The 18,163-nt window shown below is 38.2% G+C and overlaps 1 pseudogene; it reads left to right on the forward strand.

The window, feature by feature from the left end:
- The first annotated feature begins 17,567 nt into the window (after positions 1-17,567).
- Positions 17,568-17,796, forward strand: LOC113253708 (small VCP/p97-interacting protein-like; annotated as a pseudogene).
- Positions 17,797-18,163: the final 367 nt, after the last annotated feature.

Genomic DNA, 18,163 nt, shown 5'->3' on the forward strand with positions numbered 1-18,163 from the left:
CAGAAGACCAGGGTTCTAGGTTTTGATCCACTACTAAAGCACCATCTCTTCTTGGGTTAATAAAGTTGGTTGCATACAACCATAGTTGCTGCTATTCCCCATTCTCAAGTGTACTTAATAATACCCACCTTAGGTTGAAAGACAAATCAGGAAATGCCTGGGTGGCTCAGTTGATTAAGGGTCTACGTTTGGCTCAGGTGATGATCCCAGGGTCCTGGCATCAAGTCCTGCCTTGGGCTCCTTGCTCAGTGGGGAGGCTGCTTCTCCTCTGCCTGCCGCTCCTCCTGCTTGAGCTCTCTCTCTCTCTCCCTCTGACAAATAAATACATAAAATATTTTTAAAAAAGAAAGACAAGTCAGTGAAGTATACAAAAGCATATTTTTAAATTTGAAGTACTACATGAATTTTCACATTTAAAAAAGGCCCATTTAAAATCACTATTAGAAGAATGTTCATCCTAAATGATACTCAAAAAGGATGATGAGAACTTTACTTCTAGCCCCATTACTTTTCTCTATACAATTCTTTCTTCTCAGTGGTAGCACAGGTGTGATGGGTAGGTTTTAGTATCAGCCTCCAAACCCGTATCAAATAACACAAATTTAAATAAAAATTGTGTACTTGGAATATGTATTAATTTTCTATAGCTGACAAATAGTGTCAAGTTAATGACCTTTAATATTTTTGCCCATTTGTTTTTTGTCAGTTTGCCTGAGTCAGGAGCACAGGTGGAGGTGGGCTCACTCCTCTCTGGTCTTCAAAGACCGCCGTCTGGGCCCAGCCCGGGGCTGCAGTTCCTCACTGAAGCTCACAGTCCTCTTCCAGGCTTGTGTGGTTGTTGACAGGGTTCATGTCCTCGTGGTTGTGGAACTGAGATTCAGGTTGTGAGGCCATCTCTCTCCACAGGACATTCACGACATGGTCGTTTGCTGTCTTCAGGACAACTGGGACAATGTCTCTGCTGCTTCAGGATCTCTTAAAGACGCACCAGATCAGGCAGGCCCATTGAGCAAGATCATTCTTTTGATTGACTCAAAGTCAACTGATGTGAGACCGTAATTTCATATGCAAATGCCTTTACCTTTGCCATGTAATCTAATCAGGGGGCTAAAAACCATCATATTCACAGATCCTGCTTACACTAAGGGGATTGGATTATGGAGGCCACATTTACCAGGAGTCAGAAAGCCATCTTAGAATTCTGGCTACCACCTGTGTAAATGGAATAAAACTTCAAGCAAAGTCTCCTAACTCTTGTCTGCAACTACCTCCTTACCCTGTCCTATTTCCAATCAGATTATTATTTTGAAGTTCCCTTACCCCAAAATAAAGAAATTTGGGACTTGCAACTGCTACTCTTGTGTTTAACTCTGCTTCGGATCAGCATTTCTCAACCTTTTTTTCATTATCCCTCCCATAGATCCTTTACAGACATTTACAGACATTTCTTTTTTTTCTAATCATGCCACATGAAATTCTAATACCACAGATCATACTTCTAACCTGTTTATGTACTGTATATATTCCTGTGCTTTCTGCACAACAAAGAATAAAACTTTCCTCAAGAACTGGTGTTTGCTCCCTTGGGTGCAGTATCGCCCCTGCTGAGAACAAATGTTCTAAGTAAAAGCCCTTGATTCTATTTGTTACTCAGCTGTGGGTACAGCACCAGTAACAATTTAATACTGCATAATTCTTAGAAATGGATGAATGCATGCGTGCTTATAAAGCAAGCCCTTAACCTAGAAGCTGGCTATAGAATTTGTGAAAAGTGTTCTTTTCCTTTGGTACTGTTTCTTCTTCTTTGTTACCCACATTTGAGTTATTTCATTTGTCACAAATATCCATACTCGGGAATCAACAGAGGCAGGAACTAAAACTTAGACCAGTCACTGTTTCCTGAGTATTAACAATCTAACACATGGCTGTATAGAATGCAGTGATATCAGTGGACAATGATTATTCATGATCTCAATTATTCATAGTCTCCTTTTCTCCCAGGGAGAAATCACTATGTCTTCTTTATGTGAAACGCTGATTAAAAATAATAACTCGAATAGTGCTTGAAAACAATTAAGACAATTATAGCAATAATGTTTAATTATATTGTCATTTTCTTTACTAGACTCTTTGGCATAGATAGCTAACTGCTATAAAAATGTCACATGAATTGAGAACAACACTTGAAATGCATGAGAGTATTCGCGTAATGGACTGGATGGAGGAGTGTCGGGTGAATGACAGAGAAAGCACTTCTGTCAAGCTGGTGGAGACACTATGTTACATTGCGTTACACTGAGCGACACAAGACGAGCTCCTCTCGGTATACATAACCCGGTACGGAGTGTACAGGAGGAATATGGATGCAGCTCCAGAATACCATCAAGCATGAGGTCAATCGAGGAAAAAAAAATTACCTGTTTCCAGACTTGATGGACACCCTGTATAAATAAATTCTTCGTGCAAGAAACTGTAGGGAAGGTGAACGTATAATACACGGCTGTAGTAGCCCAGAGTAAAATTTCTGTATCTCGTTACTATGGATGTTTTGTTCTCCTGCACCGCGATTGAAACATTGTATACAGCATTCTTTCCCGGGAATTCTTTCTTTCAGGAAATATTCACTGGTTGCCTACTATGTGGCAGAAACTCTTCCAGGTATTTGATACAAATGGTGAATAACCTTGAAGTGTTTAGAATCTAGCAAAAGGCTTCTAGAAATTTGATGTGTAGCACCTGTAAAGTTTGTTAAAACACAGATTCCTGGATCCTACCCCCAGAGATTCTTTTTGAGTAAGTTTGAAAATGAGGCCCAATCTACACGTGTAGCAGGCAGCCAGAGCTTACGTGGCTGGTCTACAAACCGCCCTTGTGTTAGAGTCGACCAAAGCCGTACCATAACACATTTTGCATGGCAAGGTGATTCTGCTTCATTCATTCATTCTGGGCCTGCTTCTTCCTTCTACTCAGATTCTCCACTGTCCTATTGTTTCTACTACCTTTCCTTCCTTCACAATTGCCTCTGCGGTGTTTATTTTCATATCTCTGAATCTAGGATGGCTTTTCAAAAACAAAACAAAACAAAACATTAGATCTCTTCTTAATAGTAATATCCTTTCACTGATAGTTTTTTAAAACAGTGTCCTCCTTACTACATTTATAACCAAAAACGAAAGGAAGTATATTATGAGAAAATGTTTGAGGATAAGTAATGCAAGCTAGAGTTCCAGAGAGAGCAAAATTTAGTCAGAAGAAGAATCCCTTTTCTTCCAAATACGTGAATCGAAGCAACCTTATTTCAGCAGTAAACAAGTTTAATGTTGTAAATTAGCAAAACTTGCACCCAAGATAATCTGACATATTGGTGTGCTTAATCATTTTTGTAATAGATGTTGTTTGGGCATGAAGTGGCATATTTGTAATGATAAAGTTAATCCAGTATTTTTCCCTTTCTCGAATCAATGTTACGTCCTTAAGATTTATCAATAACAGCAAAGCAGTAGGTTTTCTAATAACATGCACAATTTAATATTCCTTTCTTATGCATACATTAAAGAGACACACATTCTTACATAATATACCTAAGTAATTAGGATTCCTTTCCCGAGCTAGTCAATGATAGAACAAATACTAGAAACATTTTTCAATAAATATGTTATCTGTGTCTGTGTCTAGGGAAGAGGAGAAGAATGATAAAAGAAGGGAGGAGGGCAGCAGGAGGCATGGAGGAAAGAAAGAGGAGGGAACTGAAAAACAACACCATGGTTTGCATCCACAAAAAAAGCGAATCTCCATTCAGTAAGCCAGAATTAATTGTATGATCAATGCCCTTCTCTCATTTAAAATGCCTGATGACCCTTGCTTGTTACATACTCATGATAAATGTATTTTTTAAAGGTTTGGGCTCTTAATACAGAAAACATTTATTGAAAAAGTTATTTCTCTTGATACATGTATTTATCTTTTTAAAAAAAGATTTTATTTATTTATTTTGAGAGAGAGCGCGCGCGTACGCATGCGTGCAAGTGGGGAGAGGGTGTGGGGATGCATAGAGGCAGAGGGAGAGAAAGAATCTTAAGCTGACTCTATGCGGAGTACGGAGCCATCCAGAGGTGGGGCTCCATCTGGAACCTGAAACCACGAGCTGAGCCAAAACCAACTGTCTGATGGGGCGATTAATGGACTGTGCCACCCAGGCACCCCAATACATGTATTTATGAATCATTCGGAATGTATGGTCAATTGCTGTTAATGAAAGAGAAATAAAATGTGTAATTAATGGATTTTCAGGATACAAGTTAGTGAGTAAACTATTTGTAATGATGATTTTGCCTCCTGCATTTCTACTGAACAGATTACATAATGTATTCTGATTACCGTAATGAGTAGTGATGAGGGTTTTTAAAAATATTTATACCACAATGAATCTATCACAAATTTAAATTAGCACTGAGCAGGTTTTTGTAGCAGTGAAATACTAAAATATTTGTTTCTTTCTAAAGATTGCACGTGCACACAAACATGCAATGTTTGAAATTGTCAGTTTCCTTCTTTTTTTTCTTTTAGCGCAACCCCCTGAGTCTAAAGCTAATTGCTACTATTGCTTCACATTTACATAGCACTAAGAAAGGCAAGGAATTTACAAAGTCCTGGACAGTGACTTCAAATCTTCAAAACCTCAGTATGAATAAGTTAAGAAATGATAACCCATTGAATACCCCTTCATTATGCATTTATTTTATGTGTCTTAAAAAACATCAAAATTGTTCATTCTCTGTACAGATGGAAAGGAAACTCCTAACCATGAAATGCAGTGGGAATTGAATGTAGCAGGGTATGGATGAACACATCTCAACTTCAACCGTAAAACAAAATACAGTAGCTCTTTCTGATGCCTGGGCCTCTCTCTTTTATCCCATTTGGCCAGGTATACAAGAAAATTAGTACCAAAGTTTAGTTTCTCACAGAATTTGTCATACAGAAGTGTTTCTGATTTATTTAGCACCTTGGCCTTGAGCACAATTCTCAAATTTTACTGTGCACCCATACCATTTGGGAATTTTGTTAAAATGCAGACTCTCTCATTCAGTAGTTTGGGGTGGCGCTAGGAATTCTGCATTTCTTTCTTTTTTAAAGATTTTATTTATTTATTTATTTATTCATTCATTTATTTTAGAGAGAGCAAGAGAGAGCGTGTGTGAACAGGGCTGGCTGGGGGTGAGGGGCAGAGGGAGAAGAAGAGAATCTCAAGCAGACACCACGCTGAGCCCTATGCAAGGATCCATCTCAAACTCCAAGGGCATCTGAGCCAGAGTCAAGAGTTGGACACTTAAGCGACTGAGCCACCCAGGCGCCCCAAAGAATTCTGCATTTCTAATAAACTTAAAGTAATGCTGACATTCTAGTTCTCCTAAGGGTGGGATGTAGATGAGAAATCCCTTGGGTCAGGCAATGCTCCACTACTAAATTGTGGAGACCACTTGAGGATTTCCAGAAACTTCCTAGGAACATATTAGTGTGGGATTTTCAGATGTGAGAATAAAACCTCTGAGATTTTATTTAAAATAATATTTCAATCTTTTTTCTACTCATGAAAAACAAATTTCCTATAGTGCACACATACAACCATGCATGCTTATATACATGTATGTAAGCATATCTGTAGATAAAAGCAAACGGAAACAAAAGCTAACCAATTATGTAGAATTATATTCAAAACCAATGCTTACAGTATCTAGTCAACAACCTCTGTTCTATCACTTATAATTATGGTTCAAAACAATGGAGGGGAGGGGGGTGGGGGAATGGGATAGACCGGTGATGGGTAGTAAGGAGGGCACATATTGCATGGTGCACTGGGTGTTATACGCAACTAATGAATCATCGAGCCTTGCATCAAAAACCGGGGATGTACTGTATGGTGACTAACATAATATAGTAAAAAATCATTATTAAAATAAAAAAAAAAAGAAAAAAAAAACAAAACAATGGAAATATTTGAGGCAGGGAATTTTTGAAACCTGTTGATTGTAACTTACTATTAATTCTTTTCTTTTTACGAGTTGTAGATTCAATATATGAAAGCCTAAGCCATAATTACTTGAATAGAAGAAAAGGTTGTGACTCTACATATGATGGAAAAGGGAGGTTGAAGTGGATTCGGAGAGAGTAGTACTTCCTATCCATATTGTTCTGTCTTCTTCCCAGTTCTGAAAAGCTTTTATTTCTGGTAACAACCCATCTAGAAAAGACCTTCAGCATGTAGGCAAAGGAATAATGATTTTAGAATTTTCTTATGAATGGAGTGATGCCAGAAGCCATTACAACTGTAGTCAAGAAAAACATTAATTGTGTTATTTTGTTGGCCCATTTTTCTGGCAATAGTTTTAATGCAACGTGAAAAAGATGATCAACCTTTAGGTCAAAAGACCAATTGAATAGCACGCAGTGACTTTGCCTTCAATCCTTAGTTATTGAGAACCTTTTGGGAAAGGGAAATGCATCAAGATATCTCATGGGTATTCCAAACTCAAATCCAAAATTAAATGAATTAATCCTATTATCTCTCACTATCCAACCCAGAGTTTTCATCTCTGGCCTAGGTCTCTGTTAATGACATTTTTATTTATACATTAAGCAATGCTAGAAATCAGGAATTTAACCCCTTTTCTTACCTTGAACAACCAATCTTCCTATTGGCTCTTTAAATATATCTTTAATAAGTTTCTCTTTTCCATGTCTACTGTTCAACCACTTTCTTGGGTTCTCATCATCTTTCCTATGTATCTGCCCCACATTCTTCTAAATGGTTCCCTTTATTCAAGGTAAGTACAGTGCTTCTACCTATTTCAGCCATCAGCTCAGCCTCTTTCTTTAAATATATTTGACCAATATAGGAAAATAGAAAACTGATGAATTTGAGGATTGTCTCATTTCACTCTTTCCTGTGTTGATAGTGCTATCAAGCAATTGCGATTGTCAAAGTACCACAGAAGGTAACAGGACAAAAGCATTGAGTCTAGGAATTCCCCAAACTCTGCAGACTCCTAGTAATCAATAATTTGTTATTTCTCTTGGCATTCATTTTTAAAATGTCAATAATATGTTATATGTAATTCAGTCCCACAGAGTAAAGAGCTTCCAATTACTATGGGTGTCTAGAATGCAGAGATGTTTACATGGTAGAATAGAATTTTTTAAGTCTTTAGTAACTAAGACCTTTAAGCAATGAAAAGCATGGTCCATAACACTGGCATGATATTCACAGTTATCATTATTTCTTAATATGTATCTTCTAAATATTTAAAATCTGTCTCTACTCATTGCAGCACATAATGAAATAAAAATCATAGTATAAATAAAACATGGTATGGCTCAACACTGAAAGTTGCATTCTTCTCTGGTTCTACAATCTTAGGCTAGAGATCGTTCCATGGGTCACTCTGGAGGTATAAACACTGTAGTTCATTCCTCAGGAAACTATCTTTTGTGTAGTAATCATTGAATTATAATTCCCTTTGTCAGTAAGCATACTCAACTAAGAAATGCTGTCTCACAACTTTTCAAAGAATTGGTGTCGTTGAGGTGGCCAGAAGTATACCATCTGGGGTTATTCTGGACAAAGGCCATACCTGCAGCTCTGAATTGATGTGTCATTTTCATTTTCCACCAAGGTTAAGGCTTGGATGCCATAGGCTGTTTATGAGAAGATGTGATGCTAACTAACTTATATTCACATTCCTTTAGTCAAATAATAACTCAGTGTTTCAAAAATGGTGCATTTGTAAAAATATATTGACTTTCTATAATGAATATATTTTGGAAAAACAGTAATTACTGACACTTTCCTGGGTTAGGATGGAAACATTTTCAAGAAACATTGAAAATAATCTTTAACTTTCCCAGCAGAATTTCTCCAGAGAAGAGAAGACCTGTGTCATTTATCAAATAGTGACCATATCAAACCCCTAGATTGACAGAAAGGCTCAGAAACCTATCATTTGACTCAGCAGGAAATAGCAAGGCTTAACTATAGAAGCTGGGGATGGTGAGTTCTGAGTTTGCTCCCAAAACTACCTATACAGAACCAAATTGAAGATTCCCTATGTCCCACACTATATCCTCAATAAACCTGAGCTCCTGAATTATGTACACTAGACCTACTATTCCATTTTCACCATCATCTGATACTGATTTCCAGTTTGTAAAAACCAAGAAAAATTATATGTATTTTATTTTTTTGTTGTTGAAGTATAATTCACATAGAGTGTCAGTAGCTTAAGGTATACAGTATAATTATTATAATGATAAATATATGTATTTTTAATTGGCATCCTTGAACTTCCAACACATGGTTGGAAAAAAATCAACATGGGGCACCTGGGTGGCTCAGTTGATTAAGTGTCTGCCTTCAGCTCAGGTCATGATCCCAGGGTCCTGGGATCAAGCCCCATGTCGGGTTCCCTGCTCATTGGAGAGCCTGCTTCACCCTCTCCCTCTGCCGCTCCCCCTGCTTGTATTCTTTCTATATATACCAAATAAATAGTAAAATATTTTAAAAAAGAAAAAAAATCAACATGAAAAGTAGCAACAAGCAGTAATAGGTAACAAGGGAAAATTGGAATTGGGAAACAATACAATTTATAATATAAGAGTAATTGCAGGGATGCTTTGATTTGGTATTGTAAAGTCATATTATTTTGTATAAATATTTTTATAATCTACTGGGTGGTTTGAATAGCCAAGCCAAAAATATTTATATACAAATGAATCAGAGGTCAGCTGAAAATTAACTTGGAAAAGACCATAAAATCAAACAAAGTGTGCATAATGCAATGTGTATAATTTATTTGTATAATGTATTTATTTATTTTGGAGCATTGAATTATACATGAAATGAAACCCCCCCCCCCCATGTTAGTGAGAGCATCAAAGGCTCCTGAATGTGTGCCACAGTGTCTGCGGTAGAAACATGATCTGGTTCTAAAAGTGTTTTCAGGTTAGTTCTAATCATAGTTTCTAGATGTGATTCAACAGAGTAAAAATTCTGAGTCAGGGCTAGAGTCATACACAGGGGTAAAATAAAAATGTCACAGAACAAGAAAATATATTCAAGTTTCCCAAGAGGAAAAAAAAAAATAGCCTTACCTGGGGAAAGGGCTGACTGCTCTAAAGAAATGTTACATAACACAGTATCCAGGGAAGGACTAGCATAGATGATTTATGGAGCCTGGGGGAGATACAAAGTCCACCGGAACATAAATAGATGAGCAGGTGGGAAAGAGTCCCGAGTATGAAAATAGATGAGGGCGAGTGGGAGAGTGCCTTTCATTAGGTATCACCGGTTATAATTTAATGGAAATCCAATACAGAATCTTCTTTAGATAGAACAGTAGAATTTAAAAACAGAACCGAAGACAAATAGAAAATAACTATTCATGTTAGGAGGAAAAAGACTCCCAAGAAGGCATTGCTAGTGAAGAGCTTCAGATTTTATTTCATGGTCATTAGTATATAAAGATCTGCAATTAGAGGAAGAGACAGGTAAGTCAATAGCAAGATGTCATGTTTAATTTAGAGCTTTGACACTACATAGCCTTACTCTAAGTGTGGGCTGCTTTCCAGGGAATAGTTTTAGTTCTGCAAATACAATGCTTCTGTATTTGGTGTAATATGAGACAATTTTTCAAAAATAAAGAAACACTACTGCTACCACTGAAAGGCTTAGGATAGAATGATTTCACTTGTCTTTTTAAGTAGGTAAATAAATAGCACTCACACATGCTTCAAATGATAAACATTATTGTATTTGGGAATTACGAAAGGGTCTCCTGGAGAATCTGACTAGTAGATTCATATAGAATATGTGCCTTGGCTAATTAATGAATGTGCTCATGTAACATGAAGGACCATGAGTTACTCTAAGGGAACGGACGTTTCCAAAATGTTCTAAATTCTCCTAATGGCTTCAATATACTTTATTTTTTATTTCTTACACTGATTCTTCAGGGCGATTTAAAATGACAATCAGGGGGCCCCTGGGTGGCACAGCGGTTAAGCGTCTGCCTTCGGCTCAGGGCGTGATCCCAGCGTTATGGGATCGAGCACCACATCAGGCTCCTCCACTATGAGCCTGCTTCTTCCTCTCCCACTCACCCTGCTTGTGTTCCCTCTCTCACTGGCTGTCTCTTTCTGTCAAATAAATAAATAAAATCTTTAAAAAAAAAATAAAATGACAAACAGACTCTTAGAAACTATTTTTTCTACATTTCTATAAGCCCACATGCCTCTTCTAACAATACTCTTTTAACAATTAGACTGTTATAACAGAAAGGGTGCCAGTATCCAGTTAAATTGAATTCAGTGATAATATTCCATTGTTCTGGAGGCAAAACTGCTTGACATACAGTCAAGTGAAATTGCTCAATTGTACCTGAGGAAGAAACTGATCAATAATATTATATTAGTGCTGATACAGTGATTTCTTCTTTAAAGATGTATAACAGATGTACATTGCTAAAAATTGTCACTACTCTTAATGTATTTTAGTTCTGTAGCTTTTTTAAAAAATGATTTTATTTATTTGAGAGAGAGAGAGACAGAGCTAGCACAAGCAGAGGGAGGGGCAGAGAGAGAGGGAGAAGCAGACTCCTTACTGAGTCAGGAGCCAGAGAAAGGGCTCAATGGGGCTCGATCCCCAGGACCTGGAGATCACAACCTGAGCCGATGTCAGATGCTCAACCAACTGAGCCACCCAGTCACCCCAGTTCTGTAGCTTTTATTTTATTTTTTAATGATTTTATTTATTTATATTAGAGAGAGACAGAGGCAAAGATAGCAACAGAGAGCAGGAGTGAGAAGAGTGAGGAGGAGAGGGAGAAGCAGACTCCCCGCTGAGCAGGGAGCCCGATGCCGGCTCCATCCCAGGACCCTGGGATCATGATCCGAGCCAAAGGCAGATGCCCAACTGACTGAGCCACCCAGGCGCCCCTCTGTCACTTTTTGAAAAGAGACAGATCTGGAGGTCAGGAGGGCTCATTTCCTGTCCACTCCTCACACACTCTCACACTTTTTTCTAACTTAGTAGAAAGTTCGCTCTGGTCTCAGCTCAGTAGCCCAGACTGATTCTAGCTGCTGATTCTAGAGGCGGCTCTTTGTCAAAAGTCTCCCTCCTCTACTGGTGAGCTTCTATTGTTGCTTAGTCACACAGAAGTTTCTCATCCACTGTCCCCATAAATATGGTGAGAATTATGGGGAAGGATTCCTTTTAACCAAAAAGTTGACTTTAAGGCACAGTCCACCTGTGTCTGGAATAAGCTGTGCAACGATGTAAGTTTGGTTAATTACGTGCTTCATTACCTCCCTGCTAGTTAAATTTTTCCCAGTAAATCTTACTTTTTATCTGCACCTATGGCTTTACCATAAACTAAGTGGCTTAAACAACAAATATTTATTTCTCACAGTTCTGGAGGCTGGGAAGTCCAAGATAAAGGCATTATTAACAGAGTCATTGTCTGGTGAGAAACCTGCTTCCAGGTTCATAGACAGCCATCTTCCTGCTGTGCCGTCACATGGAAAAATGAGAGAGCTCTCTGGGGTTCTTTTGTAAGGGCACTAATCCCATTCATGAAGGCTTCATCCTCATCTCCTCGTCACCCCCCAAAGACCCCTGATACCATCATATTAGAGGTTAGGATTTCAACACAAGAAATTTGGGAGAACACAAAAATTTAGTCCGTAACAAATGTGTATCTGTAACTACTGTATAAGATGGGTATTGACCCTAAAAAGATACACTCCAGTTGTATCAATGCTGTTGGATTTTAAAATGGTGTCTATCCAACCTCCACATACCACACCATAGTGGAAAACATCCCTTCTAGGGGCAGTGACAGGTTATAAGGAGTGTTGGTGACAAAGTTCTGCAAGTATCCAAGTGGGTAGGATAGCTATGAAGTGCCCCAGCTCAGCATCTTTCGAAAAGGCCATTGAGAAAATCATTCCAAACTCTCTAGAGAGCAGCATAGGTGTGATGGCTGCTCGCCCCAGAGCAAGTATGGCAGCAATAGGATGTACTAACCTAGATTCCATTAAAACTTCAGGAAAGTTTGCTCCAGCCCCTAGGGGTGATAAAACAGCAGCAGAACAGTCTGTCAGTCACCAAAACCCCCAAACAAGAGGCAATTTGCAAGAGCATAAGAAATGTAAAGCAAACAATGTCCCTAAAACATGCAGATCATTAAAAGAAAGGTTGTATTTGCTACCAAAGGAAAACCCTGCATTGTCAAACTAGTAGCAGAGAAAAAGAGGCCAATTTAGAGCTCAGAAAAAATCCTGCACGAATACATGCACTTTATGGCTGGTGGTTGGGGGAAATGATAAGATCAAAGGGACCAGCAGAGCTCACAGATCTGAGCATTCAATGCACAACCAAGCAGATGACCTGATGCAAAAATTCAGAATGGACTTGGCTGCTCCTGTGGAGCAAAAAGGAAATAAGTCGACCCCTGGACTTTGGAGAATTAGCAGGATAAATGAGGCAGAGATAAGAACCAGATCAGGGAATTCTGTTCTTCCTTTCAGGGGAGGGCAGATGCTCAAAATATTCCTAAATTAGCTAGATGTTGGGAATGACATGGCTCTTAGTTTACTGTATCTGGATTATCCTTGTTTTATTTTTTAAGCTAAGATGGCATCAATGTGTTCCTTGGCTATAAATATTATAGGGTCTGTTTTTGGCTGCTATGAAAGTTGGAAAATGTATGAAACCAAGTGGTTTGTACTCATAAAGCTTGCTAATATTGACAGTTATGATAATGTTTCATTCCAGAAGAAGAAAATGTAATGGTCTCATTATGGGTTGAATTGTGTCCCACACAAATTCATATGCTGAAGTTCTTTTTTTTTTTTTAAAGATTTTATTTTATTTTATTTTATTTTTTTAAAGATTTTATTTATTTATTTGACAGAGACAGAGACAGCCAGCGAGAGAGGGAACACAAGCAGGGGGAGTGGGAGAGGAAGAAGCAGGCTCCCAACAGAGGAGCCTGATGTGGGGCTCGATCCCGTAACGCCGGGATCACGCCCTGAGCCGAAGGCAGACGCTTAACTGCTGTGCCACCCAGGCGCCCCTTATTTATTTATTTTGACAGAGAGAGACAGCCAGCGAGAAAGGGAACACAAGCAGGGGGAGTGGGAGAGGAAGAAGCAGGCTCCCAGTGGAGGAGCCCGATGTGGGACTCGATCCTGGAACGCCTGAGCCGAAGGCAGCTGCCTAACGACTGCACTACCCAGGCGCCCCTATATGTTGAAGTTCTAACCCCCAGCACCTCAGAATGGAATCGTAACTTGCAGATGGAGTCTTTTAGAGGTAATCAAGTCACAATGAGATAATTAGGGAGAGCCAAATGCAATATGACTGGTGTAATTGTAAAAGGGGGAAATTTGGACATAGGCACACAGGGGGGACACCATGTGAAGATGAATATATAATGTTTCTGCAAGTCAGGGGCCATCAAAGATTGCCAGCACATCACCAGAAGCTAGAGGAGAGGCATGAGAGCTATTCTTCCTCATGACCTTCAAAAGAAAACAACCCTGCCAACACCTGGGTCTTGCACTTCTAGCTTCTAGAACTGAAAGAAGATAAATGTTTGCTGTTTCCCCATCCAGTGTGGTATTTTGGTGTGATGGCTCTAGTACCTAATGCAGGTCTTCACACACAAAATTCAGTAGAGGAGAAAGTTCTGGGCAATGCTGTCTCCAGCTTCGGAGGCCAGTCTGGCCAGAGGAAGTCCTACTGAGGACTAACAAGGCTCCAACAGGAAAGTGGCCACTGTTGTTCCTTTACAACTGTGAATCAGAACAATGTCACAGTAATGACTGGAGCTTTCTATGTGGCCGGACGTTGCTGATGCTTTCTCTTATATTACTAACTACGTGAAAGAAACCATCTAACAAGGCCTGTTATATAACTTTACTTTCCTCAACTCATCCGTGATATATCACCAAAATAATAGATCAACCTAAGTACAATATAAAGTGCTGGTGAATGTGCAGGCAATCTGTTGCAGCGAGATCTACTCTTGGGAAGATACTGATGCTTTTTTCTCATATAAACATAAAAAGAAGTAAGTGTAGGTACTTCTTCAGCTGCTCCCACAAAATCCAATTTTACTGTCATAAGCATTCAGTTCTGAATATTTCATAATTTCTTTTGTATTTTTTTTTCTTAGTCTATGAGTTAATTTGAGGTCTATCACTCAATTTAAATCCTGTCAGTATTTTCTAGATACCTCATTGTTACTGTTTGCTTATTTCATCCAGGGTAATAAGCCAACATACTCTGTAGGACTTCTATCATTTGGAAATTTGTTGAAGGAGGACTTTATAAATGTCAGTTAGGGTCAATGGATTGATAGGGTGCAGATTTTTTATAGTTTGTGCTGTAATTGTATTTTCTCCATCTTCTCATTTTCTACTCACTCATGTCCCTATGTTTGAAATGCATCTTTTATAATTAGCATTTAATTTCACTTATCTCAAAATGTCTTTTTTTTCACCTTCATTTCGAAGTGTATATTCAAAGGCTAGAGAATTCTACATTGATAGTTTTTGTTTTTATTTTTTATTTTTATTTTTTTTTCTCTTTCAGCACGTTAAAGTTTCTGTCTATTGTTTCTAAATCAGCTAGTACTCTTTGTTTTGGATCTTCTCTATGTGATATCTTTTTACCTTGGGTTATTTTTGAGATTTCTTTTAATCTATAGTTTTTAGCAGTGGGAGCAAAGTGTGATTTGGTATGATTTTCTTTTCAATTAATCTATTTTGTGTCTTCTGAGCTTCCTAGATCCATGGGATGCTTCTGAGCAATTACTGCCTCCTAGTTACTGGGCCCTACTTGATAGAAGTCATCTCACTGAAAGAAAAGTCATGACTCGAACATTCATATCCTGCAATAGGTCTTTTAGAAATACATTTCCATAAAGTGAGGCAAATTTCTCACAGTTCCATTGTGAAATGGAAATTACAACTCCAATGAAGGGCAAAACTGGTCTCAAGACTATAAACAGCTATTTCCAATTAGACACTGGGAAGACCTTTGTACTATAAGGATAATTTTTAAAAATTGACTCAAGTACATACTGCTTACAATATGTGACACCTGAACTGATAGCATGGTTAATTAATAAAACAGCCTACCTCTAAAGATGTGATAAAACCAATAGAATACTATTACTATTCACCTAATGATGTTAAATTGTTGATACCACAGACTATTAAGTGCATTTTCTTCTAATACTCTTCCTAAAGTTAGGGTAGAATTATTCAACATTGGCACTATTGACGTTTTGGGTCAGATCATTGTTTATGGGCGTTGTAGTATGATTAGTAACATCTCTAGCTCTAGGTACCAGGTACCAACAGTATTCCCTTCCACTGTCAGTTGTGACAATTAAAAATGTCTCCAGACATTGCCACACATTTCCTGCAGGCAAAATAACCTCCAGTTGAGAACCACTGCTATGGAGCATACCTCCCTTACAGTAAATCTTCATTCGGATTCTTTTGGAGAGGAGAGGATAGAGGTGTTACTAATGGCCTTCTGCGTTGGAATATTGGTCTATTCAGGACTGAGTAGTTAAAGGGTTGCTACCCTCTGGAAACACATATAACAATTTATTCATAAATTTGATCTTCATATAACACTTATAAATGCCTGTTTGAGTGACACATGCAGAGAAAGCCATCTGGATTTACAAAGCCAATTAACTCTATTAGTCATCATCTATTCTACAGCCCGCTAAGTCCATGTTGTAAGGCATCATAATAATGGAATCACCAAAAACAATGAGAATGGCCAGTTAGAAATTTTTCTCACTTATGTAGTTGTCACTGGGCCATCCTTTTCAATGATAACTCTACAGGACCAGCTGGTCCCATTCTAGTCAGTAATGTAAAGTGACATAGGAACATACACACTTAGCTGACTTTCCATGCATCCCAGAGCCAGGGAGAAAAGGACTGTGAGAGGAAACGGTTAAGTGCTAAAGGGATCCGTATACTGTATAGTGCCTTTTTTAACCTCGGCAGATCGATAGATAACATTGCTCAGATGAGGGACACAGACTTCACTGCAGGTGGTCGCACAGCCACTGTACTCTGCCTCCAGATGTTATTCATGGTGACTAAAAGATAACTATTGGGTTTCCATGGAACTTATCACTCCAGAAAAGGGAATAGGAACAATCCATCTTACCCATGAGAACGCATGGCATTCAATCTTAGAAAGTGTTAGGAGACCAGGGGGAGGTGGTAAATCTCTCTCTCCTTCTCTAACAGATAGGGACAAAAAGCTCCAATCAACCTCCGATGATTTTCCCAGGCAGTAGCTCATAAAGAAACTTCCTCACAACGTTGGATATGTCACTTGCATTTGATCCAGTTATACGAGGCTTTATTTGTTCTCATATCCCAGAAACTGTCTCAATTATCTCTATGACCTGAAGTGACAACAAAGATAAAGGGGGAAATGAAATAGTTCCATAAGCATTGAGAGCTACACTAGGGAGGGGTGGATCTGGAGTATCTTGGAGGCTAATTTCCTTCCCTCTTTTGGTGGATCGGTAAAGAGCTGACTCAGTAGGTTTGAGCTGGCACGACACAAGAATGGGTTAATACCAGGAACTGCTGCTGGACATTTCTTCTTTCTATCAGGCCTCCTTTTCAACCAGAAAACTTCTATTTTTTACATGTTTATACAACTGTTTCCTATCAGTTGACCCAATAAATATGTAATTAATGTAGGGAGACATCTCTACTGAAAAGTTGGCCATGGTGAATACAGTCCATCTATCCTAAGACTAAACTTTGGGCTCAGGGTTAAACTTTTGAGATTATGATGTTCTTCTACTTAAACTTCAGGCATGTAAATATTTTCCCAATAAAGATTTTCTATACCCACACTATGTGTAACTAGTGGTGTCTGTCTGTAACCCTTTGGTATCATAATTTTGTTCTAGAAATCCTATAGTGCTCATAAATATTATAAATTTATATATTAAAAAGAAATATTTAATATGCTAACATTAGTTTAACTAGTGTTGGAACTCTCTAAAATAACATTAATACATTCAATCATACTTTAAAATCGTTTGTATAACTACACGTATAGTAGTGAAAATATATTTCATGACATTTCAATGAAATCTCAAAATGCTCATGGACTTTAATACTAGCATTATCATCAAATGCTTTTTTTCTGTAGAGAAAAAGTCAAATTGATTTGATAATATATTCTTGATAATTAAGATTATGCACAGTAAAAAACAAAAAACCCAAAATGTCACCCAATCTTGACTTGAAATTCAAATTCAGATTATTTTTTTCTCCCAAAATTGTTTCTGACACTAATGTAATTCTAGTATATTTTGTGACCAAACCATTTTAAAGTTTTGTTTTCCTTAATAAGCAAAGTATTGGTGATGGAATGTAATGAGTTTCAATAAAATTTCCATATATAGCCTGGTCTGGGACAGGCCCACTAAGGGACCCCAGCCTCTCTTCCCATGGGGCTGTGTTTTCCCTAAACTGGGGAGTCTGCACCCCCCAGGCCAGACATGGAAGAAAAAAGAGCAAAGCTTGCAGAGGCTGCAGACAGAAGACAGAAGGAGGCTGTATCTTGGGACATTTCGGATGGTTGATCTGTGGAAGTAGAGAAAGAAAAAGAAAAAAAAATAGAAAAGCAAATTGCTGCATCGGGGCCCCCACCGGAAGGTTAGGTGGACAGTTTCTTAAGCATAACATGGGTGGAAAAGTTTACTGCCGGTAACTAATATCTGCTTTCAAGTGGATGTTTTCAGCTTAATATCTTCTCTTTGAATAAATGAAGATTCAGACTTTGTAATTTTAGTGCCATTAAATTCAGTCAGTGCTTTTTCAATATTGATATATTGAAAATGCTTTCGGTTTCCAAATGTAGGAAATGGACAGACCTTTTGTTAAGTACTCATTTTCCTGCATTTGCTCTTCTGCAAGTAGTGGGTGAAATGCCAATTTTTAGTAGTTAAAACATGGACCCAAACAGTGAATGTATATAGATTGCATATAAAAAGTCTGCATACATCTCAAACCTTAAAGTTTGCCATTGTATTTTGACTCCTTT

Source organism: Ursus arctos, unplaced genomic scaffold (assembly GCF_023065955.2).
Source record: "Ursus arctos isolate Adak ecotype North America unplaced genomic scaffold, UrsArc2.0 scaffold_20, whole genome shotgun sequence".
NCBI lineage: Eukaryota > Metazoa > Chordata > Mammalia > Carnivora > Ursidae > Ursus > Ursus arctos.